The 26,953-nt window shown below is 33.9% G+C and overlaps 3 long non-coding RNA genes across 8 annotated transcripts in view; 2 read left to right on the top strand and 1 right to left on the bottom strand.

Moving 5' to 3' along the window:
* The window catches only part of LOC121071054, a 223,795-nt gene that overhangs the window by 22,309 nt on the left and 174,533 nt on the right, over window positions 1-26,953 (bottom strand). For 3 of the 6 annotated variants that reach the window (XR_005820345.1, XR_005820348.1, XR_005820349.1), the window contains 7 exons: window positions 17,355-17,517; window positions 16,117-16,223; window positions 14,206-14,302; window positions 11,845-11,909; window positions 9,459-9,546; window positions 6,807-6,876; window positions 5,550-5,608 (listed from right to left, as the gene is read on the bottom strand). This is a non-coding gene — a long non-coding RNA (uncharacterized LOC121071054). The remainder of the gene's footprint in view (window positions 1-5,549; window positions 5,609-6,806; window positions 6,877-9,458; window positions 9,547-11,844; window positions 11,910-14,205; window positions 14,303-16,116; window positions 16,224-17,354; window positions 17,518-26,953) is intronic. The other 3 variants (XR_005820350.1, XR_005820347.1, XR_005820346.1) reach the window with 2 other exon arrangements.
* Window positions 784-5,237, top strand: LOC121071056. Its single transcript, XR_005820352.1, has 3 exons — window positions 784-1,808; window positions 3,361-3,526; window positions 3,634-5,237. It is a non-coding gene; the product is annotated as an uncharacterized LOC121071056 (long non-coding RNA).
* LOC121071055 lies at window positions 5,695-15,418 on the top strand. Its single transcript, XR_005820351.1, has 4 exons — window positions 5,695-5,991; window positions 6,822-6,977; window positions 8,756-8,915; window positions 12,711-15,418. It is a non-coding gene; the product is annotated as an uncharacterized LOC121071055 (long non-coding RNA).

The following is a 26,953-nucleotide window of genomic DNA, read 5'->3' as shown; positions in this document are numbered from 1 at the left end:
GGTGTCCTGTAAATTAGTCCTACATTCCTCATTTAGTTGGCTTTTGTTCTTCAGAGGGTGAGTGTTGTTCTTGGAGCTGGGAACTGTATCATACTAGTACAAGGCAAGATTGAAGAAGGAAGAATTCTTTTTCAACATTTGTCAGTGAAATTGGCCAAAACCGCCATGTTGCTAAACAAGTTCATAAGTTATTACTTACAAATCTATAAGCAGTAGTGAACAGCTAAATCTTATGTTAGTTACATGAAGAAGTTGACTGTGATTCCTATTGAGTATACTAAAAGCAGGGAAAAAATCATTAAAATCTGCTTAAGAAAAAGCAACTGTTGAGCAGCTTGGTATGTTTGCCAGCTGAGCACACAGGAGCGAATATAAAACTACTTGTAAAATCTGTCCAGTTAATTTTAAGTGTAATTACAGAGCTCATGATGCTTTACAGATTTGTAAATCTCATGGATGATACAATTAAAGGGCCTACTACTGAAACCATTCGACAGCCCATGGAATTGTAATTTATTGTTTCACAGACTAGATCTGTTTACAATAAAGGCACTAAATAATTGAGAGATTACCATGTTATTAGAGATTACCATGTGTAATAAGATTAAAAAAAAACAAAAAACTTTTTTCTTTCATGATTGGTTTTTAGATTTTTGGTGTTTTTGTTGTTTTAGAAAAATTGTGGGAGTTTTTTTATAGTCGTGTATTGAAACAGCTAATAAAAAACTTCTGAAATACAAACATTTTCAAATACTAATTACTTGGTCAGTCTTGTGCATGATTTTGAATGCTTCTCAGCTCAAAGATTCATATAAGTACAAATCTATCAAACCTTGCATGTTTAGCTCATCCCCATTTAAAGACCAAATTTTGTCATCTTAAAATACAGAGAAACTTTGTAGATGAAAGGACCATGACGATGTGAAAGCAAGGTGCAAGTTAATTTGGGTAAAGGTTCAATAGCATGTTGTGAGACAGGATAGAGGAATATGTAGCCCCGTGTTGAATTATAATGGTTAATTAGTGTGCCACCTTACATTCAAAATGATTTTCAGCCACATAATTTGGATGGATCTGTTTCTATGTGAATGTACTTCCTTGTTTAGATATTTTTGAGTATTATTTTTTTTTTTGCCTTACTATGCCATGTGACACATTTCGCATACATTATTTGGTAAGATTTTCTCTTTTTTGTGTGTGTGTAAATTGGGTACTGCTCAGGTAAAAGCATGTGTGTTTGCTGAGATATCCTGAAATGCAACAATCCCAGAATGATGCATTAACTCTCTCTTGCATGTGTTTTTTTCTTGGGACCTGAGTACCTAGACAGGGGAAGTATGGCCCATGTTTTTTTGAAAAAAGAGTTCATCATGTTTCACAAGAAAGCCCTGGGTGAACAGTTCTGATAGCTTCTTAGCTGGCATAATAGTCTAATAGTCACTTCCCAGAAAACTAAGTTTCCTTTGGTTAACTAATTCCTGTCTGGCATGTTTGAGATGAATCCATTGAAGTAAATTTCATGTTCTGAAAAAAAACAAAAACTAATCAGTGATTTTTTACTCCCTATTTAAGCTCCTCCAGACTTGGTATGATTTGTGGTTTTGTTGTTTGTTTTTGTTTTTGCTTGATAGGTTCTTATTCAACCCTAGCAGAAGTTTGTCTGTGTAAATCTTCAGAATTTGGTTGAAAGTAAAACACAGACAGTGAAAATCTCACTAAATTATTCTTTCATATTGGACCTTCAGGATACATTACTGCAGTGCCTGGAAAATGTAGAAAGCTTTGAAATGATTGTCTTCTCTAAAAAGGTATGTTTCTCTATGAGAGAGAAGTCCAACCGAATTCTAAGAATTTGTCTGTCATTCACAGTGCCTTATTAGTAAATGCTATATTCCCAGTGAACTATAATTGAGTTATGAAGCAGTTCTTTGCAGAATCAGAGTGCAGTATGTGAGATTCAGACAATTACAAGCTTTCTAGACATGTCACATCAAATGTAGCCTGTCAACAAGGGCTCTGCAAATAAGAAATCTTAGGTCTTGAAGGAAAATTCTTTAGTGTTCTCTCCACATAGAGTCACATTCCAGGATGTTTCCTGCATCTTTTATGACACAGATCAACTTTCTGCATTCACTAGAAACAGTAGATTGGATATGACTTGAATCATCATATGTTCTTACTAAAAATGGCGTTTGACAGTTCATCTAAGGATGATACGAACAAAAGCTTTTAACTGAGTTGGCTTTGCTGTGTTAATGTTTTTCCTTTTGCTGTACATTTTTTCTATCAACGTTGTAGTTTTTTTGTCATATTTTATTTATTACTGTTCATTTGCTATGTACTGACTTGGTATTTATTGAGGTGATTCAGAGTAATATTTTATTTATTACTAATTGCCCCTTGGTATGTAATACTGAACAATTCATGGAAAGAATAATCTTGTCACTGTGACCTTAATGTTTCTGTCCACTAGGGTGAGGAGAACTTGCATGAAAGCAGTTTTCCAGTAGATAGTTGCTGTTAACTGTATACTGTTTGAACTTTAACAGTAAGAGGAAGTTTCTTTCAAAGCATTGTTTAAATTCTTATAAGCTTCTATATTAGCAGTACTTTTGAGTAATTATTTTTAAAAATGGATGCAAAGAATGGCCAAGCACTGAAGCTGTGCAATATATTCATCTTTAGAGGGACTTATAATTCCAAGCCATTCCGAAAAGCTGAAAACTCAAATAAAATACCTACAGTGCATTAGAAGGATGATTTTGTAAACATGCAGGTGTTGCACATGCATGGCCAATGGCAAATTTGATGATGGAGATGATATGAAAATAACAGCAGTTTAGGAGAAAAATATCATAAAAATAAAAGTCACAATGGCTACAATTAATGAGATCTCATACAAACTGCATTATTTAAAAATTGTGTAACCAGCTGTGCTATAACAAGCTGTGCTTTTAATGAGATTAATGAGTCTACAGTTCAGCACTGTTCATGACTCAAAATAGTCTTTCCCTACAGCACAACTTCCTAACAGCCCTTCATGTATCATTCATTAAGCACAAACTAGTAATAGTGTGTAAGGCATAAGGGCATACAGGACAAGTGATTTTAAAAACTCTAAACATAGACAACTTTGGAAATCCCAGGCTTATATATCAAAACCTTTAAAAAAAAAAAGTTGCTTAGAACATAATAAATCAGCTCTGTATATTCACCCATCCTATGAAGGTTGCTAATATCTTCAAGAATTTTATAGGGATTTCTATGAAACAGTAATCCTGTCACATAAGATCACACTGTTTTGAAACATGAAAATTTTGGAAAGATTATCATACAACTTTTTTGTTGTTGTGATTTTAGGTAAATTCAGCGTTGACAAAATGAGCAAAACCATCACAAATCTGAGGCAGCATCTGCCCCAAGAAGACACACATTTATGAATCCTGAACTGAAATTAATGTTAATAATGATATCATCAATAAGAAGAAAGCTTCTCCAGGAAGGGTAATTGTATTTGCAGAAAGAGGTAAAGGATTTGTGTTGAATTCAGATTTATTCTTTTCGTGCCACCTTATGCTCTCTCCTGCTTCTGATTAAGTGTTTAATTACTAAAACAATCATATTGACTCCTAGCATATGGATACAGTTTTACACAGAGGGTTTACTTCTCTATTGAGAGCAACATGTGGTAAGTATTTATTCCAAATGTCAGGTACGACCTTTCTTTTCACAATGGCACTCAAGCATGGTGCTCAGAACAGAAACAAACTGAGTTTATTTAGTAACTGATGAGTTATTCCACCCCATCAGTAATAATAAGTTAACATTATTATCAGTGAATGAAATAGAATGGCCTTCCATTTTTCAGTGCTTCAAAATTTCCCAATTCTAATTAATAAACTACTTTGAAATAATCTTTTTATTTCAGATGTATTCCCTTTATTTCAGATAATTGTCAGTGTTAATCATGTAATAACTTAAAAAAAGAGGAAGAAGAATAAATATCCCAACCTAATGATATTTTTAATAACTCCAGAAGAGCTGAATTTTTGATTTGTTGTTTTATCAAATATTATTTTCCCCTACAAAACAGTCCAGTAGTTGCTAATCCAAGTCATATAAAAAATAAATAAATCTTAATTTCTAAGCACACAATTATTTTTTTTAGTAGACTCCATTATAATAGGACAGGCTCTTCAAGTTGAAAAGAGGTCTCAACTATCATCAGAGCTGCTCAAAATCAAACCCTCTAGTGTTAGCACTTCAATAAACAGGCTTGTGATTGAATTTATGTACTTAATATTTAATATAAAATTATTCTAGATCAAAACGTGCCAATGAGCTTTGACTCTGGGCCCATAGTTAAATCTTTCTGAAAGACATAATCAATTTCGTGTATTTGTTTTGTGCAACCTTTGTTTCGCTTGTCAGCCTAAGTATTCGTTTCTTTTCAAAGTTAGCAAGACAACATATAGCAATGTCTTTGAAAATATCACTGTGCTTACAAACTAGATTTCACATCATTTCTGACGCTTGATGTACTGACTCCAAAAGGCAATATTCATGGGAATGGTAAGCAGCGTTTACAACTTTGTAACATTAGTCTCAAAAGTATGCCTGATTCATGTTCACTTGAAAGAGGTTTCAGCTCTAGGGAAAATTACAGAATGTATTGCTGTATAGGACTCTACTAACAATGCCAATATACAAAGACATTTGCGTTTTTTATAGAAGATTACAGAAATATCACGTTTTCTATACAGGAAGATTAAAAATTGTATGTGAGACTTTTATGGAGACCCGCAACAAGCCATGAAGTCTTCAGAAATATTCAGTTATGATAAACTATTTTAATTAAACTTCTTTATATAAACTACACGGTACATTTTATAAGAAGAGAAAAGAAGAGCAGATCTTTAAGGTGGTCTAAAATGCATGCTCCCTTCATCATCTTCTGCAAGCATGAAATTTTATGCTATGATTTTTTTAATGTATTTAATTGGTACTGAAATTATACTTGTGATTGATTTTTTTTTAACTAGCAAAAATTCAAATAGAATAATTGAACATACCAAAATAACACTTGTTTAATTTTGAAGTAAAGATTCTTAAAGTGGGAATGCCATATTCTTTACAGTGACATAAACTCCAGAATGTAATTCTGTTGGTTATTTTGTGTAAGTTGACTTTTTGTTCTGAGTACTCTCATTTTATGTATGTTGTGAGCTTCAGATGAGGTGTGGGAGTCTGGTTCCTTAATAGCATTTCCAGCTCCCCTATCATATAAGGGTGTCTTTTTTTTTTTAACCAAAATAAAAATTAAAAAAAAAAAAGAAAAAAGAAACAAAACAAAACATAACTAATGTTTTCTTCATTTCAGCAAAATTTATCTGTTCAAGGTTGCATTTTTCATCCTGAACCCAAGTCAAGTAAGTATATTCATGAGGTACAGAAAATTAGATTTTGTATTTTGTATGCATATGTTATTAAATATTTTCTCTCTTCCTGGCAAACTAAGATATATCTTAGGGTGAAAATACTTAACTTACCTTAATACTTAAGTATTTGTATCAACAACTGTAGATAGGACTACTCATGCTTTAGAAACCTGGAGAAATAAATATGACAGACCATAATGCTCTGCCTGTAGAAATGGCACTGTCCCATTGAAGTTGGCAGTGCTGTATTCTGACTTGTGCTTCGGTGAATATTTGACTGAATGTCCTCAGCAGGTGATTTTTATGAACTATTCAAGGAGGTCAGCATCATGAAGTTATCTTACGTCTTATGGAACAACTTCGGTAATGTAAGTACAGATACACATTATCAACTATTGTATCACAGAATCACAGAATCATCTAGGTTGGAAGAGACCTCCAAGATTACCTAGTCCAACCTCTGACCTAACACTAACAAGTCCTGCACTAAACCGTATCATGTATTGATGTAATTCCACTGGAGTCAATGGAGTTACCTACCTTAGAAAAGCGAGTAAGTAATAATAACTGTTTTTCCATCTCCTTATTGTGTATATTTCTATCATTATCACTAAACAGAGACTTGTGGTTAAAATGACAGAAAAAAATATGTACTGTACTTTCAAGGGTCAAGTATCTGTTGATGTAACTGAAACAATTAGAGTTTCATTCATTGGAAGACTATAGGATTTCTCCCATATTTTGTCAGTAAATAGATTCTTCTTTGTTTTGGTTCTGGATATCTTTATTCATGCCTAGCATGATTTCTGCTATGTTAGCAGCGATTACCTCTTTTTATCCCATAGGCATTATAATGTCACCTTCAGAAAAGTAACAATTACTTTCTTATCCCAAATTCTAATTGTAAAATGTAATGATTGTAGGCAGATAATGATGACTGAACAGGGAACAATATACAATTCAGAGGAAACAATATTTTGAAATGAGAAATTACTCTCCTGCTGTGAGGAAATAAATCAGTTATTCTATATTTAATATAGGAATTTCTGAGAACTTGATCTTTGTTTTTCTATGGCAAAGAAGAAAAGTACTCTGAAATTTCAGTCTATTTTTATTTTTTAATGTTTCTGAATGAGAAAAATGTGAACATAAACCACTGTCTCTCACACCACTGTCCTGGTACGTTGTGGTTGTGGTATTAGGGCTCTTTTCTTTTTTTCTGAAAATAATATAAAACATGTTGTGTTCCTCTATATTTTATTATGAACAATCTTTCCTGAATGGAACTTTGTCCTAATTCAAGTGCCACTAAAATAAAGGTTAGCTTCTCCGACTGTATTGTTCAGTGGAAAAGCTTTTATAAATTACCTTATTGTTTCACAGGCCTTGGAGAGTGCTGTTGTGGATGGCAATGAGTGTGACTCATCTGGCTGTAGAGCTGGAAATGTAATATTAAAGAAAATAAATAACAAGACTGAAAAGAGCATTAAATGAGGAAATGAGGCACGAATGCGTGAAACAGAGGTTAGTCTACTGCATGTAAGTAGATACCACCTAATTACTTGGGAAGCAGAACTTAGTAAGGGAAGTGCAAGATCATGAGTTAACTATAGCACTCTAGGATATGCCAGGCTTCTCAAATCTAGCAATTTCACTCCCAGCAGCAGATAGCTCTCTGCCATTCTGCAGTATATAGGGGAATAGTTTGAAAATCCCAGTCATCGAAGGAAATATACTGATTGTTGATCCAATGATTTGTGTTGCTTATTTACTTGATATTATAATGGATTTTTTGCATTGCCCATAAGTGGATAATCACATTCAAATTTCCAAAATCATGCTTTTTAAATAAAAAACACACCTTAATTAAATTAACTTTTAATACTCAAGAGCTGGACATTGTAATTTAAACTTTGTTGCATGAAAAACTGAACTGAGTAGAGAAGTCAGAGAGCCCTTCTTACCCAGGAAGAGCATCACTGTTCTCACCCTAAATTTGAGCATTATTTTTGAGAAGCCACCCAGCTACTTTCTTCCTCACTACTTACCATGTACAATTTTTCTAGAACTTTCATTCTTTTATAGAAGGGAAAAGTAATTCTTCCTGATCTATAAAGGCAGCTGAGAGTGAATTCAGTGTGTGAACTTACCTTTTTTGTATCAGTTGACAACTGATTGTACCCTTAACGGGCAGAACCACTTTGCCCTTCCTATACCAATTGCTCAAATGTCATTGTATTATTAGGTCAAAAAACAATACTGCCTCCAAAATGTCATGCAAAAATTGCTTAGATAAATGCTTTTGTGATAAGTGATACTATTATACCTGGAGTAAACAAATAATGAGGGTATTTGTATGTGCTGTTAATGTGTAATGGTGTGCTGATATGCGTAAAAGCATTGTTGCCAAGTCTCTAAGAGAGGTTACATAAAGAAGACTTTCAAAATGAAAATAATAAAGAAGAATTTCAAAATATGTCTTTTAAATTGAGGGCTCACATATCTAAGAAAGCTAAGGAAATAGAATGAAATAATTGCTCAATAATTTTCATGTGAAACTTTGTTAACAATTTGCGTCAACAAAATACACAGAGATTAATAGGGATGTGCTCATTAAGAGTTTGCTCTTTGAGCAAATAGAGCAAATAGATTTATTTGTAGAACCAAATGAGATTTTTGAAGTTCTTATTTTTTGGAACTGTGATACAGCCATTGTCATGCCTGTTGGTAAAACTGAGAGAAGAAATTGCATGATAAGCCCATTGACTGTAGATATTAATGCATTAAATATATATATATTATATTTAGATTCTAATTATTTTTATCAAAACATATAGAGAGAGCTTTTTATTGCACAAGTTAGATTTTGGATTTTGAAAAAAAATGACGTACCTAAGGGTTATAAGAATCCTTATTTTATATCTCAGACTTTGCAATAGTCTTTGGGGCAAGGTTGTAAGCTATTCCATAGATGAATAACAGAAGTTTGTGTGTCTCTAGCCATGCTCTCTTCTTTTCTAAGTTCAGGACCATGTGAGTCATTCCACACTGAATATATACATAAGTCTAATATAATAAGTCTAATTCTTATTCAGGGACTTGCCAAAGCCATCAGTGCTACTGATAATATGGTAGAGTAAGCAGGGGTTAGCACGGCTAGACTATACACAAATCTCTAAACTGGTCTGCTTAGTTTCAGACTTGTGGAAGGCATGACTACCAGAGATGCCACTGAAACACACAATTCCCTGTAACTGGAAGGAGAGGGTTGCGTCCTTTCTTAATCCTGAATTCTTTCCCTGTTTATTTTTTTACAGGATGAGCTGTTTGGCACTTTCAACGCACTTTCCAAAGCCTCTTCATACCAGCTACTGGAATATTACTAAATTTGGGATCTTGACAGATAGAAAGACTAAGATCTGACAATGTTTGTTATTTGTCTTATACAAACCAGTTTATTTCCTGTACATGAAGTAAGTAAAGCAAAATAATGTTTTATCTCAATCCTTTTTTAAAGGAAATGGACCATTTGAAAACTTAAGAACTAAACAAATCAGATTCCTCAAGGTCTGGTCAAGTGCTGTAAGCTGAAAACTAAATTTAGAGAAGCCAAAGGAAAAGACATCTTGTAGTATTGAGAGTGGTTTAGAAAACAATTTTGGTTATAAAGCAAAGTGACATATTTATAGTACAGGTTTGTAAATTCCCAGGGTGCGTGTGGGGTGTGTGGGGGGGCGTTACTGTCTCTTGAGCTTACATCATCTTGGGGGTTGGATAGAGCAAGATTATAGTGGTTGCCCTTCCAGATACACCCAGTGTTCAAAGTGAGGTCCATCTGTATGGGGAATATAAAGAAGTCTTTACTGCTACAATTGTAGAGGAAAATTCAGGTTTCACACTCCCTGCTGTAGTTTAAGATGGCTGGTGACAGTTCTACATGCCTGTGTTATCCTTCAAATCACCTTTTTTTATGTAAGGAGGGATAGTCAGGTGAAAGGATGACTCAAGAACAGTACTCACATTGCTGAGGGTTCATATCATCTGGCATCTTTACTTTTTTCCCTGTGCCATAAGCATCTTCCACCATCTTGAATTTCCAGGTGGGAATCTAGTGAGAAGGAAGAACAGGAGAGGTAATGCAGGGAATATTATAAGCCTGTTTATTACATGCTGTAAATATATATATATTTTTAACTCCTATTGAGGTACTGTCATCAAACCACAGTTGCCCATAGGTGGTCTATTGTGCATCTTCAGCAAGAGACTGACAGACATATGCAGGTTTAAAAGTTCTAATTTGCCCAGTTATAAAAAAAGACAGAAACAACTAAAATATGAAGTAATAAGACAGCAAATTATGCATACAAAAAACACAGATATGGATCTGACATGTCTCTCTATTTGGGAAAATGAAGAATTGATAACAATTTTAAAATTACAATACACCTGGTTTTGAAAGGCACCATGAAAGCTCACTACTTCTTACAAACAGCTTTGATCATGAAGCACCATTCCTTGTTAAGCTGCCATAATACACAGTGAGTAAGATTTGAGACTAAAAGTTTCTGCATTTTCATGTACGTTCCCTGCCAATTTTCATTTTCTTTTTTCCTTCCTGAGCTACAGAACAGAATGAACATGAAGACCTTCTGACCAACCTAGATTTGATCTCTCTTCTTGGAAAATAAACTGTGATTCAGCAGCAGTCTAAGTTACAGGTAGGCACTTTTAAAAAAATAAAATAAAATAAATAATAATAATAATAAAAACATCAGCTACAGTTATCAAATCAAATTTGAATGAATTGTCTTTATTATAACAAAAGAAGGTATCTATTGTTACGGATTTTGCCTGAGGTGTTTTCATTTATAAAAGTATAGCAGTCAAATAGCATGTAAGTGCTAGTCCTGACTCTTGTTGGTAACTCTTCATGCCTGAAGTCTTTTCTTCTTCAGCAAATATTCAGCAGGTACAGTGAATATTCTTTCTTGTGTTTAATAAGAAAAACATCTTATTAGCAGTAAATGACCTTCTGATATAAAGTAGTTATGTACGAATCAGAACCGATCTAAATATTGACATTTGAAAGTTGCAGTTAGTCTCTGCCAACAAAAGATGGCACTGCTCAGTTTTCTTCAAAACTGTAATGTCCATTCATTGAAATTAAATACTTTTAAAACAGTTCTCTTGTCTTTGTCAAGAATCTGCACATTGAGATCAGTATTTATTATTACTGATTAGCTAACAAGTTGGCCTTAGATCTTTAAAAATATAAGTATGTTTCCACAAGTCCCAACTGGAAAGAACTAAGTGCCAATAATTCACAAAATACTCTTGCAATTTAAATGGTATTAACAACCTCTTGGAGTCCAATTTAGACTTAATCATTATTTTATGGAAGCAGTTTTGCAACAAATGGGAAATGAAAGGAAAATAGTTTCCAAGATTCTCTCAGACCAGTCTTTTTGTATGCAATATATATTAGCCATTTAAATATTAATTCAAACGCCTGTTGATCAAGCTATGCCTTTTCCTTGAAATTTTCTACCTATAATATAGCTGTACCCAAAAGCAGAGATTTTACATAAATCTGAACTTTTTCTATTGCCTTGTAACAAAATTAGTTAGCTTTGTACTTTAGGGCTTTGCTAAAATTAGATAATGAGTAATAATCCCATGAATAGCGTAAATTAAAAATTGAGAACAATAAGAAATAAATATAATTTATTTAGTGTAAAATACAATGCAGCCCCTCCATTACAAAATAAATTTGCAATAGGTCTGTGATCCAGATTAAAAGGAAAACAAATGCCAAACCCCAAACAGTAATAATCACAGTAATAATACGTAAAAGTCAGAAATCAATTTAGGTAATAGTAAGGAAAAAAATCATATACCTTAGCAAGATGTACAAATACACAGAATCATGTATTTTTGGGCATCATCTTATTCTAGTATGATCTGAATTATCTAATATATATTTAGCCTGAATGACATTGTCAAGAACTGAAATTTCCCAGGGTATCCAAAATGCTTTTTTAAATGGAACCAAAAAGGTTCAGATGGGTTTGGATAAAGATCATAATTTACTTTTATTCTTTGATTTGGGGGAGTTTATTTCCTGTCTTTTTTTTTTTTTCTTTTTGTCAATCGGTGGGGGATATTTCTGTATGTCAGAAGCTGCATTTCAGATATTACATTTTCAGCTTTTTTCTGGGTTTGTTTTTCTAAAAATAGTCATGTTGTGCTGTGAGAACACCTTTCTTGCTCCTTTTTAATCCTTTCCATACCTCCCTCCAAAACAAAGGTAAAAAATACAACAAAATAAAAACTGCTAGGCAAACAATTCTGTATTTTCTAAGCTTCTTCAACATAAGAGGAAAGGTTTTGTGGATTTCTTTCCTACCATGAAAAACTATTCAGAGCATGGTGAAACCTCAGGAAATCCTCCCCAGTTCTGATGGCTGACATCTTCAATGTGATTATCAGCATTATCAGGATAGCCAGAGTTAAAAATAAAAAAATAAAAAGGAAGAAGAAAGAAAAAAAAAGTCATGGCAAATTCAACCAAAAAGTGTAATTCAAACAAGATCATGGAAGTTTATGACAATGACATTATAACAATTCAAACAATGAAATAATGCAATTTTTCAAAATGGCAATACTGACCTTTTTTATTGGCAGAGGAGTCCCTAGTTCTTATATGTAGCTCACTAGGTCAGTCTCACCAGTAAATAGGACAATGATGCATTGATAAACACTCATGATTATCCTCACATGGTGGAAAAAAACCTGCAGTTTTACAGGTCTCTGCACATTCGCACAGCAAGAAATCACCTCACCTCATTAAAAATACATTACCACTTTGTTTATCTGTTCAGAAAGAGGGTTTTTAATGAGATTCATCTTAAACTACTGTTTTGAGAGAAGCAGCATATTAGATAGTACACATGTATTTCAGTCATATATTCAATGCAGTAAATCTAGCAAAAAAGGCTTGTCCAAATGAATCCCAAACCCACATAATAAACTAAAAATTAAGCTTTAAAATTCGCTATCTTGTAGCTTTTATTCCTTGTGTGTTTTAACCTTGTAAGTTGGGCATTCCACAAAATTTATAAACTCTTCTGAATTTTCCAGTTTTACTCTTCTTTTTTTCCCCTTTATCTTAGGCTCCATGGTGAATTAACACAGCAACTTTGCCCTATAGACTTCCTCTCTTGCTGCCTTAGAGCTATTTACCCTTACCACGTTCTGTCTGAATCACTGCAGGGCTGTCTCTCTCTGTACATTTCCATCACGGCTGCATTCATTAAAGGAAATTAAAAGAAGGTGGATACTGAAGTGATGCTGCAGGAAACCATCTTCCCAAAGAGCTGAACTTTCTGCTCCCTTGTTGCTCAGGGAGAACTCTGCTGACTCCTGTCACAACCCTGACTGGCAGCTTTTTCCCAGAGGTAACCAAACAGGCTCCACTCAGGAAATTCCTGTAATTGCATTATTTTTCAGGTGCTGAAAACATTCATTTTATTGCCAAAGTTCTTGTGAAAGAAAAGACCGAGTAATATAGAATAATAGAGCACAGGAGAGAGGGAATGAATTTTATGCTTAAAGTTAGTGCTAAAGTATAACAAAAAATTAATTTTGTTCAGACAGTGAATGGTAGTTAACTGCATTGCAATGCTCCCCACAATGACTTAAAATTGTATTTGATTCTTTAATGGAGGGACATGATTTTCATAATGTACTACTGTTTCATGATGCTGCATCAGCAAGTAAAACAGTAGGTCATGGTTTGCAGATGTCTTCTCAAACATTGACATTCTTTCACACTTGGTATCACATCAGAGAGTGATATTTCAAGAGAGTTAAAACCACTCAATTTCCTACAGGTGATCTCTTTCCAGATAACTAATTTAGATGTGCTGAAAATGTAAACCTACTGTTAAATTTTCATTCACAAGGAGGACATTTTTAACACAATGTGGGGATAATTAACGTGATTGAGGTAAAGGATGTTCTATTTTTATACTTTCTGCAAAATTACCATATATTAGATTTTGTGAAAATCTTTTAGACCAATTTAATTTCAGAATATCTAATTATTAACCCAGTTACCTCACTATATGTCTAAAAATAACATAATTATGCATTCCTTAAGATCACCAAAATCCATATGCTAAAAGGCTAAGCACAATAAAATGTAATAGGAAACAGATTTCAGAGTATAGTATGTTGTACTGCGTATAGGCTGTTGTATGGCCAAATTCCTAAAAATAAAGGCTATGAGCTCTGATCTTGAAATTCAGTTGTATGTTATTGTATTGTTTTCCAAGTCTACTGTAAATAATTAAGAATCTTAAATAAGAGAGTTAGAAACTCTGTTTTTGGCAGCTTGAAGACCTCTGCTGCTTGATGCAAGATGACTATTAATAAAGAATAACTTACTGAAAACGTGAGTTATGCTGACATAGTATCAAACGTGGGCCGAATAGGGTAAAAAGTAATTATTCTCAAGAAACACTGAGTAGTAGTTTGATATTCCAATAATCCTCTTCTCTATGAGAGTGACGCATCATAAATATTTCATCAATCATCAGAGAAAACTCATTTTAGCTCTTCTCCTCTCTACCACTGCTTCTTAAATTCAGGACCTGTGCCTCTTTGTAATTGGCTTAGCAAGCAGCTCCTCCTCTTCTGCCCACCTTATGTTTTGGCTTGAATATAGTAGTTTTGCACTTAGAGCAAAATTAAGTAAAAGACTTACCAGTCTGTGGAATAATGAGAATTTAGATGCTCAAGTCTAAAACCACCGCTTCTTTATTTGCTGACATCACCTCCTGGAAGTGTGGTTCACAGCAAATCTGAAAGGAAATAAATACACACTGCTGTTTGTTCCTAACTTTGTAAAGGTGTTTTCTATTACAGACTCACTGGAGAAAATACAAAATCAAGGATAAAAACCGAAGACTCCCACAGTCAGGAGAATGTCCTGATCACTAGCTATTATAATATTGTTAAACAAATGGATACACTCCACTCCCAGTCTCTGGCAAATGAAACTTGCACACACTTACCTTCAAATTTAACTACACCTAAACAAGTTGTAGACCATGTGAAAAACTCAAGTCTAATAAGAAAGTGACATAAAAAAAGAGATTTTTAAGTTTAAGAAAAAATTTGGTTTGTTCCAAAATTAAACATTCTGACAATGTGCTGCAAGGAAATTTGATAATTCTAAATTTCTTCTAGAAATAATAAAAAAAAAATAGAAAACTTCTGAGGCAAAACATATTTTTTGTCTCTTCAATTTGCCTAATAAAAGCCAAAGTTTTCCCTTGGTTGCTAAAAATTGCTACCGACAGTGTAAAATTTCAAACATATTAGTATTGTATGTAAACTTTGTTTCACTAGAAATTTCCTGAGCAGTCCAAACCATTCATAAATAAACAAGACAATAATATGTTTTCAAGTATAGATTAATGGAGCTAAGAGCTTTTTGGTAATACAGTTTTACCTGTTTCAGCATTTCTTTCAAACTCTTTTTTGTAATACTCTTGTAAATATATCAGATATGCATACTTTTATTAATAGTATAATGCTATTTATAATTAGCATGAAAAAGTATAGTGTTGTTCTGTTTGTTTTATAAATGGCAACTAATGTAATGTAGAATAGAAGTATAATATTTAGCTTACAGTATGCAAAAAATTTTTAATTTACGGTGTTCACTTGCAACAAGTGCAATTAGGAATCAGTCTCCATTTCCATTAAATGTAGCTTCCATGCAATACATCTGTAACATTTTTGTTGCAAAATAAAGCAGCTTTAAGAGTTCAGGAGTCTCAACAAATTACTTGATTCTGATTTCTGTGAGATCAGAGAGAGCTATGAGTAATTCTTATGTTTCCTTAAGATTTACATCATTGTATAAAAAAAAACAACACAGTATTTCCTAAACTTGTACTTTTAAATGTTTTCTAATCTGTTTTCCTTCCTTTAGTTTTATGTTATAAAGAGATTCCTTATGTTATAAGAGACTCCTCTTATATCCCTAAATTTCAAGTCTTAATGTCAAACATCTGAGCAGAAGACCTCAGAAAGGAAAATGAAATAATCAGTTGCTACTTTTGGGGTTTCAAAAAATTATTCCTGTAACTTTCAGGGTATTTGATGGACTATGTCTTTCAAGCTTTATCAATGTTAAAGGATCCACTGTAAAACAAAAGAGCTATCAGATGCTGTATTAGTTGTTTCCTCTACTTTGACAATACAATTTCCCCCCAACAATCTGGCAGTGACTGATAAACCCTGGCTTCTTCCTACCAAGAAAATAACAGTTTTTATTATTCTAGTATAGTCTTAAAATGAACGACATGCTATATAGATTGTCTTCTATCCAACCTGTCTTTTTGGAGCCTAATTATTGTAAGGAAATGTGTGGTTTCCCTTGTCTAAATAAATTGCATCTATAACACAGTCATTTTTAAATTATGTAAACTCTATATGTTTATCTATATAGGCATTATTTCATTAATTTAATGCCAACAAATTTTAGTTAATAAAATTTTCCATAATTTGTGTGAAAGCATCCACATTTCTACCATCTCAGATCTGGTCTATCTTTTTCGAGAACTAGTCAATCCAGTTGCCTATTTCAAATTTTAGTGCTGCCTACCTTCTGATTGTCTCCTTGGATGTTCTTTTGTGTTGGTAGTTTTGTTCATCTACTGATGTGATGATTTGGTATAGTAGGTGCCAATGTATGATCAGTGGTTCTTTAATCTATCATGGAGATTCAAAGAAAAGAAAAAACAAACAAACAAACAACAAACCAACACAGAATCAGATCCAAAGTCAAATGCATCTAAAATGTGACCCGACTAGGAAACCATAATGTGCTTTCTCACTTCAGATTCTCCAATACAGACAAAAACGTTATAAATGAGAAGTAGGGATTTTGGCCACGCAACTTCTTACAGATCTTAACATGTAAGAAATTGTGTTAAAGATCCTCTCTTATCTCCATGATAATTTTATTTGGGTTCCTTGATTCTCTGGCTTGAATGACTTATAAACATCCTTTTTCTGCCCATACACTTCCCCCATCTTATGGAATACATTATGAAGTTTTTTTTGTTTGTTTGTTTGTTTTAAACATCTCCTTTTCATTTAACTGAGGTCTGTTTCAAATTTTAGCAGTTGGAATTATAAATTACTACAAAAACTTCAGCAGATGTGAATTTCCTCCTCATGGTGAAAAGGCAAACCTGGTCCAGACGTGGAAAAACAAAACTCCAAGTGTGGCAATGACCATTCTTTTCTGACTGGTCTCTCTGAGATTTATAAGGGATGTTTCTGATAAATATATATGTGTATTAATCTCTTTTAAACTCATTTGAAGTACATGTTTTGGAAGAAGTACAGACTAATTTTTTCCCATTCATTTTAAAGTGTTTCTTTGTATAAGGATGGATAATGAATAAAATAAAATAAAAAGCATATAACATGTTTTTTAAGTTCTATGGAATACCTTTGAACAGTTCAGTTATGTAAATCTCATACTTTAATATCTCTTATTCTTTTCTTTCCTTTCCTGCTGAAGTAGATAGAATTAACCAATATATATATTTTTTCTGTTTCCAGGTCATTTTGTATGTTATTTTGTATGTATGTTATTTTGTATGTTATTCTGTAATATTTCAGAAGTTTTAGTTTTCATTAAAAAAGGACATATAGCCAAAAAGTTATATATCTGAGAGCCCTAACTAATTAGTCCTGTTAAATCCTGTGCAAGGATATTCAATACGAATCTATGTAAACTATATGAATCTATGTAAATCTATGACAATTTCATATCTGTCATCTAACAGAAATGTTGGTGAAGTAAATATGCATAAAATTAATTTTCATTACCACTATTTTCTGAGATAAAAAACCTTTGGATAGGTTTCAAAAATCAAAAAAAAATCCTCCAACAGTTCCTGAAGAGTTGTTTGGGACTATCCAACTGAATGGCTGATCAGTGCTAATGTCAAGTCATCAATGGGGAGCATCTTCCATGGAAATAGTTTCTATCCTAAAGAAAGAATACCACAATTAGTACCAACCCAGATACCATGTTTATTAACACTAAACAAGTGTTTCCAATTCTGACATTTATTCAATTGTATGATGAAAAGAATGGCTATATTTATTATGCTTAGTAAATTAAAATATTTTTCATGAAGTTTGAGCACGTCTGTTCCCATATGATAGCTCTTCTGGCCAGCACTGGTAAAATGATACTGAAAATCTGAACCTAAGAGGAAATTTAGTTAGTTTTTTTTTTCTGTGACAACAGAATGAGACAAGATTAAGAAAATATAAAAAATCTATGCATTTAAGAACAAATAATTAAATTCCTTGTTCAATAACATAAAATGTTTCATCTAGTACAACTGAAGTAATCTTTTTTAAGAAAATCACACCTATTATTTGCAGTTGAGTTTTAATCTTATAATCATGTCCTTAGGGAAGTCCTGTGAGTGCTCTGGGAATTAAAAGAATGACAGTAAAATGGTTAAGTCTGATCTGGATCCAAATTCAGTTTGTGTCTTTTCCACAGACTTCCCACATCCAACAAACCTCAGACAAAATCTTCTATCTATCTAGTTCAGAACTCTCCATCTAAAATGACAAAAATGTTATTTTGACAAAGCTGGTTTTGTTCTGTTCTTTGAAGTGTCATACTGATCAGGGCCCCCACTGGAAATGTTTTGTACTGGAATTATGACAGATTTCTTTTCCAGTGATTAGTCTGTAATTGAAGATACATTTTCATTTATCACGGGCTAAATAACATGAAATAAAAGGTTTAGGATTTGTTTGCTTCCCTTTTCATGTCCTCAACTTTAAGATAAATATGCAAGAAATACCAGTTTGCAAATACTAAGTTACTTGGTTTGATCATTCTACTTTCTAGCATTTTTCTAGTTCTCTCCCTTCTACTTTCCCCATTATTCATCTGCACACACATCAAAATGATGAAACAAGTCCACAGTATACAGATTTTCTTTCTGCCTTTAAACATTATGCTTGCTCACATCTGCAATGCTGCAATGATCAGCCAATATAATTAAAAATTTTTGATGGGTGAAATTCTTTTTCATGAACAAATTACAAATATCAGTAAAAGGAATACTGCCTGTTTCAATATACTATTGATTCAGACTCAAATCTATGATTGCATTAAAAGAAATATATTTTTATAATTCATAATTGTTTTCAAATCAAATTTCAAATTTCCAAATTCTGATTTCAGTTTCCTCTTCAATGTGTAAAATGATTAAATAGCCACTGTAATAGACAAGAATGCTATAACATTTTGCCTCATGAAAAAACATAGAAGTGACCATTTTGAAGCTATGCGTCAGTTTCTTATCTCTATAGTATGAGGCTTTAGCTTCTTTGTTGTCTATACTTCTTAAGTGCATGGTGAAAAGTTCAGGGTCTATGGAAGAGTTAGGTGCCAAAGCAGGCACAAAACCCTAAAGACTAGCACATGTTTCATACAAAAACTGGACCCAAACCAGTTTCAACTGTATAAAGAAATCTGCATACAGAGCCTAAATTGTTGAACTTTTGGCCTATGACCATTTAATGAATATGGCTGATAACACCAGTGGAGGAATGTAGGTGGCAGTGGTGAGCAGACCTTTTTCTTTTTAGCAGAGAATTCCAGGAGATAAAAGCACGTAGAACTAGGTGAAAATGAAAACTAGCTTACCCAGAACCTTCCTTATTGTCTTGTTCCATGGAGGGAATTAATGATATCTAATGATCATTGTTTGAATCATAGTGAGATATTTCTAGGCATGCTGCCAGGAAAAGGTGGTATGTATAATTGAATAAAATGTCCCATGAACAGCTGAAATAATTCTCTTTATATGCCTTATTCCATGGAGATACAGAGAAAAAGCAGAGACTTAATACAACAAAACCTCGCAATCAACTACACATTGCTGTTAAAAAGGTAAATCTAGAGCTCACAATATCAATTGCATCTTTGGAATAAAATTTATGAATAGAAGTTCAGAAGAGAGGTTCCTTCATCTCAAATATGCAAATTTTCTTTGTATTATTAAAAACAATATGATTACTCATAAAAAAAGAGGTGGAAAAAAGAGACCGGAAGAATGATGCAGGTGAAGTGGAAAGATCTCTTTTCCTGCTTTCTATCGTTCAAGTTAAATTACTGCCCACAACAGACTTGATTTGAGGACACTCTGACTAGCTTCAAAAAGGTGTTTGAACTAAAGGTAATCAGTAAAGAAGAAAAAGTGTTCTCAATTAATTTTATTTTTAGAATTTTGTTGCAACGCTAAGGAGTGACTGTAGATACCATCTTTGGTACATCTAAACATACTTGAAAACTAAAAATGTAGCTGCAACTACACTCTCACAAGTCCTTTTCTGATGAGCTGGTTTCAAACTATGTATTCCTTCATGGCAACTGTGGATGCCCAGTATCTTGACAGTGAGAATATTATAAAGAACAATAATTAGAATTAGAGTTGTACTGTGGTTCGACCACACAATGCAATTCTTGTATTCTCTTAAGTGAAGTATGCACATGTATTGGTGATTTTAGTATCTTGCTGTGTTCTACTAAATTTGCTAAATCAAAATCCCACAAAACATCAAATATCTACAAACAAGTAAATTTGGTATTGAAAATGGTGTTTTATGCTTTGACTTGATTAATTGTTTTATGCTTTGACTTGATTAATTCCGCAGAGAACTCTCCCGTTCTCCTTTCTGGTTGGGTGCTACCATTCTGATCTCTGCTTAACTGGAATTAGCCTTCAAGTTGTGTGCAGAAGACAGGTAGACCATTTTAAGTGCCACATGAATCACAGTCCTTCATTTGACCACAACATTTTTAGGCATACTATTAAAAAATGTCAGATTTGGAAACCTTTCATTTGACATTTATCTGAACAACCATAATGTAACTGTATATAAATGTCAAAGGAGAATAAAGCAGTATTCTTATCAGCATAAATACCAAATGAATGGTTGTTTCCTCTGATATTTAGGGTTCTGAAAGGGTAGAGGTCAAGTGAGGTGCTTCCCCCCACAAAGTTTAACAGTGGTGATGAACCAGGATATTGCAGAATTCTAAGGAAATAGCTCTCACCCATACCATGGGGTTTGTTGCACTGAGCAGATCAAGTTAGTGATTTGAGCAGGATCCTTCTAAGACAGCTATACCCTTAGATAACACAACACTTAATTCCTACCTCCTTCCTCAAAGGCTGCTTGTCCATGACAGTTGGTTTTGTATTTTTGTTTGTCTTTTTCCTGTGAAGATTTTTTTCCCTTTCTAGCTCTTAAATATATACAAGAAAAGCTTGCTTGCTTCTCTCTTCCTCCTCCAAATTTTACTCAAATACCTGTCACAAGGGATATTGTGATTTTGTGCTTAAGCATGTGCAATCCTGGTTTACAGGGGTTCAGTAATTATTGGAAGAATTTTTTGTGATTTTTTTCCTTTTTTTTTTTTTTTTTCCTTTTCTTTCCATTTGAGGGTAAAAGCTATTTTTCTGGAAGAGGAAGGATAAAGCTCAATCACTGTTTGCAAGTTACATTCGTTTCCACTTAGATCCTAAGAACCTGTAAGTATTTAGGTGCCTTATTCCTACTAACATAATTCTTCACTGTATAGCCAAGGAAAATACGCCAAACATTCCCTATATAACCTTCTTTTATCTGTGTCAATGTTTGCTTCTTTCAGGGTTGTAAAAAATGAGGGTATATCCTGGGTGACCAAGTCTGGCAGTTGTGCTTTGAAAAACTATCTGTAACTACAAATACAGATACAGAGGTAGTTGTAGCTTACAGTTCCTTTTATAAACTTCTTCTATATGAAGTTTTACTGTTAGATCAGGAGGTTGTGGCACTCATTCTTTCCTGAGCCTACTGATACTAAATTATTTTAACAGTATTTAGCCATTAAAAACAGTAAGACACAATTTTCTAGTATTACTAGAGTCAGCACATTACAATGTCACCATTTGACAAGTCCCACATTCAAGCACAAAAGAGATTCCTGAAACCACTATTTTGCTGCCCTCATGATGTAATTCTGTAGCACCAAACCTTCTCCTTCAGAATCTCAGTTTTGTCAGGAGATACTTGTGGACTTCATGCTGCCAAACTGCTCTCTGGTCTGTCTCAGGCCTACGTTCACAAGGGATCCTGACCTACCTATTTCTAGAGCCTGTCTTTTGCACTGGGTGTCTCACAACACATCCACACATCAGTACCATTGTGGGTGACTGACTGAGAGTGGTGTGAATGTACATTCAATTTATCTCGCAGCCCTGTTGTTGAAATACTATCTGCTCTCCTTATTTCTCAGAATTTGGAGAAGGGAGATAAACCAAGGTATTCCACTTTCCTGGTGAGCACTCAACTCACTAAACTACTAGCTTTATTATAGTATGTCTCATTCTCACACTTACTGAAATAGAACTGCAGTACACAGTTAAAACTGAATTATATTTGACAAGGAACGAAAGAGATGTAAATGAAAACATCCAGATTTTGTATGCCCCTCATACAGAGAACTGTAACATTTGCATTTTGTGAAACCCATCTACTTTTTCTCTGGTATCAGTAGAATAGAACTACTGGACCAGTAAATTTTGGTAAGCCACCTCATATGTAAAAACAGTGATTCTGTTATCGCTAATCTAAAATTGTTATGTTAATTACTGTAAACATTTCCAAAATAATCCAAAATTTGTTCTTTGATGTCCAAAAGGTCCAAAAGTCAGCTTGTCCATGAATAACACTATAACTGCAGAAGATCTCTCAGTTTGGGATCCAAAATATTATGAGTCATGAAACCAACCAAATTCTTCCACTAAAGCAGAAAAGAACTCTTAATTTTGTAACCATTTTTAAGCATCCACAACATAAGTACTTCCTATCCATAGCCATAACTACAATGCAAAGTAGAAAACAAAAGGATCACTGTCTAGAAACGCATACAATATTCCCTTATAAGATCTGAAAATACATTGGTGAGATACCTAGCACTATTATACACCATTCACAATTCCAAGTGCAATTCCAAGTTCTTGTACACTGTAAGTGGAGACTGTAAAATTTAAACATAATAAGAAATGCTATTTCACAACATCTGCTTCAAGTACATTATAAAACTGGAATGATGTCATTGTGGGCTAAGAGCAGAAATTAGGAAAAAGACTGCTATATCATCTCATTCCCGGTAAAAAAAAAAAAAAAAAAAAAACCAAACCATCATTATAACTCATTCCTCAGCTATCTGGCTGGTAAATCACAGTGTGAAAAAAATAAAATTAAATTAAAGTCCCAGACCTCAACAATAATGTAGGGGAAAACAAACAAACAAGCAAGCAAGCAAAAACAACAACAAAAACAAACAAACAAAAAACAACCAAGTAAACAAAATAACAAAACCCATCCCACCTTGAAATTCCAGGGGAACATCCTTTGTGTGCCCTCTGTAGCAGTCATTTCACCTATCCATCACATTCTTTTATCTTAGAAGAATGCTTCAAATCCAAAAAGTCCATAGGCAGTTCCTTGGCAATTTCTTAGGAGATTTAAAGTTGAGAACAAACACCTCCAGCCCTTCCTTTCTGTCATATTGTCTTTGTCATTCACTCCTTAGAAGCAGGATTCTTTTTGTATAGCTGGGACCTGATTGCCTGAAAAAGCCTGAGACCCTCTTTGGAGTCTGAAACTTGTTTCTAGGTCTCTTCTCTCGAGCATCCTGAGTTGCAGCAGCAAGCTGCGTCTTTGCTCTAGGTTGCACCTTGTCCAGGGTGTTGGCCTCTGAGGATCCCTAATTCAATAACTACCTGTACCCAGGGTAACCTCCGCATTAAGTAGAGCAAGGGATTCCACTAGGTAGCAAGGAATCTAAAATTGGAGTTTGTAATGCTGCCTAGGGATATTCAAATCTGCTTGCATTTCGTCCTGGTGCTTTACATAAAATAATTGTTTTTCTTAATTTCTCTGAAATTTCACTCCTTCACAGGCAAGAGAGTATAGTTTAGATTCATATAGTCAGGGAATATCTCCTATTAGTCTTTTTAAGTAAGCAGCGAGTAAGAATGACATAGAAGGGCCTACACACGGGCTTGAGTTGCTTCTTCCACATAAGATATATTAGTCAATTCAACTTCTTTCTGTATTTGACTCTGCAAACATAGGAAGATGTGTGAAATGAACAAAGTATGTGTATATAAGCGTGATGGGTAAAGAGTGTTGATGTTGAACCTGAAATGAAACTAAGGAAAGCATATGATGTGTGAAACATATGGCAATACATATGTATGAAGTTTGGATCAGGATATGCATCACAAAATAGTAATAGTTTTTTATTCTGGGAGCAGAGAGTGATAAAGCAAAGGGGAATAAGAACCTCACACTAAAAACAAGAGAAGTTGGAATCTCCTTCCTCTTTGCTATTTGGCATTTCCTCTTGAGAGAAGCGGAGGAAGTATTTAAATATTTTATAACCTTCATTATTGGAACATACATCTCTCTATTACATTTTTGGAAGCATGTGTTCTATTTGAAATCAATATGGATGTATAAATATTTTTAGGAGATAATTATTCTCTATATGTAGGTGGGAAAGAACATCGAATTAGTGAGATCTTGCTTTCGTGGGTAACAGAGCAGCTGGCATTATCCCTCCTTTCCCTCCGCCTCCCTGGCCAAGGGAAAACACCTCTTATCCTCAACTTTAATTCCCAGAATAAAAGAAGAAATGGTTTAATGGTTCTGACTTCCCTCCTTCCATCTGCTGCTCCAGGTAATACTGAAATTTCATCTCCCATGTTTGCAATTCTTTTATCAGGTCACTGTGAAAGGGTAGGAAACATGGAAAAGAATGTCATGGGGCTAGCACAGAACTGTAGAAAACAGAGGTAGGAAAGATCTAGTCTACTTCCCTAACTAAATGTCTGATTTGTTCTCAAAGACATTTATTGGTGGTGACTCGAAAATGGTATCTAACCTTCTGTACCCTTTAGATGTAAGCATCCAAGCTTATGAGGAGGACCATCTCTTTATCTAATATATGAAGCATAGATCACACACCATCATGAAGATTCACTTTAAGTACAACTGCCAATCTGTGGCAATTCAGTGCCCTATGGTCTTCCCCTTCACTATTGAGACAGTGATGGTGGAAATGAAAATGTCCACCAGTGGTGCTGAAAAAAGAATATACATCCCTGGTAAAGGGGGTAGTTCTGGTAAAATAGAAACTTTTAAAGTGTTTGAGTCCAAGAAAGCTATTCAAGATCATTACTTGGAAGAGTCTGCAAAGGCTTGTTTTTCCCTACTGTATACAAAGATGTGGCTACAGAGCAATGAACAGCAGCAGATACTAGGGCTCTAGTTTATCCAACTGAAGCCTTGAAACCTTTAAACCTTTATATTTATTTCATAAATACAGTAATTTAACAAAGTTCAGAGTTAAAATGTCTGAGGCCTACCCTGTTCACCTCTCCTGTGTACTAACTTCCCGACTCCCTACTTTATTTGCTTATATTTAAATAACCAGATTTGATGTAACAGCACAGAACTATCACAACTGAAAATCTAGCTTAACACGTTCTTCAAGAAACCAGTGCAGAAAGGTAACAAGTTCATCACTTACTAAAAGTCTAGCTGATTTCTCTCATTGTTACTTATGGATAAAAGAAAAGGTCCCTTGTTTTAATCTTGACAGGAAAAAGAAATTGTCATGACTCAAAAGGTTTGATAAAGGTTAAGTGAAAATAGAGTATAATCAAGTGGTAAACAGAATATCACCATTCCATTATGTTCAGCAAACTAGTTTTACTAGGAGATTGTGACTACTGGAGTGAAGTATCCATGTTAAAACTAACAATGGTTGGCACTGCGGTGTATTTTTAATTGTTCTTGTTACCACATATTTCAAATTATTTGTATTTTCTTCTGAAGGCTAACATGGCATAATTCAGGCAAGCTGAGAGAGCTGTGAAACCCTCCAGATAGCTGAGTTCATCATTCTAAATCAGCCAAGCAGATTTACCTTGAATTCAACAGACTGCAAGCTATTTTACCGGAGCTTCTCACTCACTTACCATCGAAGCTTTAACATGGAATATGAACATAAATGAAATTTAAAACTGGATTCGACCATTAGAAAAATGTGGAAAATGAATCTGTCGTTTTATTCATCTACTTTGGTTTTAGAAAGATACTGACCAGCTTCATTCAGAAGGATGAATCTCAATTTTGAACAGCTTGTAAGCTTTGGAGGAGCTCTGATGAAGTTTTAGCTTTGGCTCCTTATAAAGACTGGGGCAATACAGTTTTAATCTAGAATAATGTTTGGACTTCTGAATGATGCCATGTTCACTGCTCTTTGAATTACATGCTTGCATAGTAGCCATGGCAATATGCAGACAGTGAATGGCTTTAATAAGCACTCTGAAGAGTCTCTAATGCTCATGTGTTTGCAAACTCTTTCTGAGTCCCCATCTATTCTCAGTTAGAAAGCAATAAAACTGAGGGATTCTGATTAAATAATCTCAGATTTACTGTACTCTTCTTAGCAGTCTACTGGGCAAATATGTAGTCCTCACTTTCTGTCTTTCTAGCTTTTTTTTTTTTATCTGTCTATTCATGCTGTCCCCTCTTTTCATAATGTTTTATCCCGTTTTTTTTTTAAGAAAGACAAAACCTAAAAGAAAATAAGCAAACAAAAACCAACAGCTGCTATATATAGCTAATAAAACTATTGCAATTACACTTTTTAAAATTTTATTTCCATGATACATCACTTTTGCCCAGACTACTATTTGCATTTGTAATCTTTAAGTCATCTGAACATAAGGAACATGTCTTTTCTTTATTGGTACAGCTGCCAGTACAACAGGAATTAGCCACTGATTAAGCCCTAATGTCATATAAATACTGGTATTGTTGTAATCTGTACCAAACAAATACATTTGCTTAAATGTAAGCATGTTGAATAAGCAACAACATTTAATAAATTCCTGCCTTTTACTTCTCTAATATCAGGTATGTTAAAATAAAATGACACTGAAGTAAATCTGGATATAGACATTAAATGAGAACAAAACAAAAATCAGAATTCACAGGGAAAACAGTAAAATAAATGGAGATTAGATATAAACATTAATTTTGCCTGGGTTGTGAAACAGACATGAGGCAATTCTCTAGACTATGAAGCCCACTGATAACCCTGTACTACAATTTATTTCAATTTTATAATACTTATTTACTGCCTTTCTCCAGATGCACATGTTAATTAAGCTGATTTTTATGAATATATTATTTGTAAACCCCCAGTAGTAAAAGGTCACAAACTGCAAAGTCTTAATTTCTTAAGATTTTGATTCCAAATGATTTATCAGATTTGGCTGCAAGAGCCGTCTGACTGCTTATGGGGGAAGTGTCACTTTCTGGTC

Source organism: Cygnus olor, chromosome 5 (assembly GCF_009769625.2).
Source record: "Cygnus olor isolate bCygOlo1 chromosome 5, bCygOlo1.pri.v2, whole genome shotgun sequence".
Lineage (NCBI taxonomy): Eukaryota > Metazoa > Chordata > Aves > Anseriformes > Anatidae > Cygnus > Cygnus olor.
Note: the sequence above shows the minus strand (reverse complement) of the source record. Positions and strands in the feature narration are given on the sequence as shown.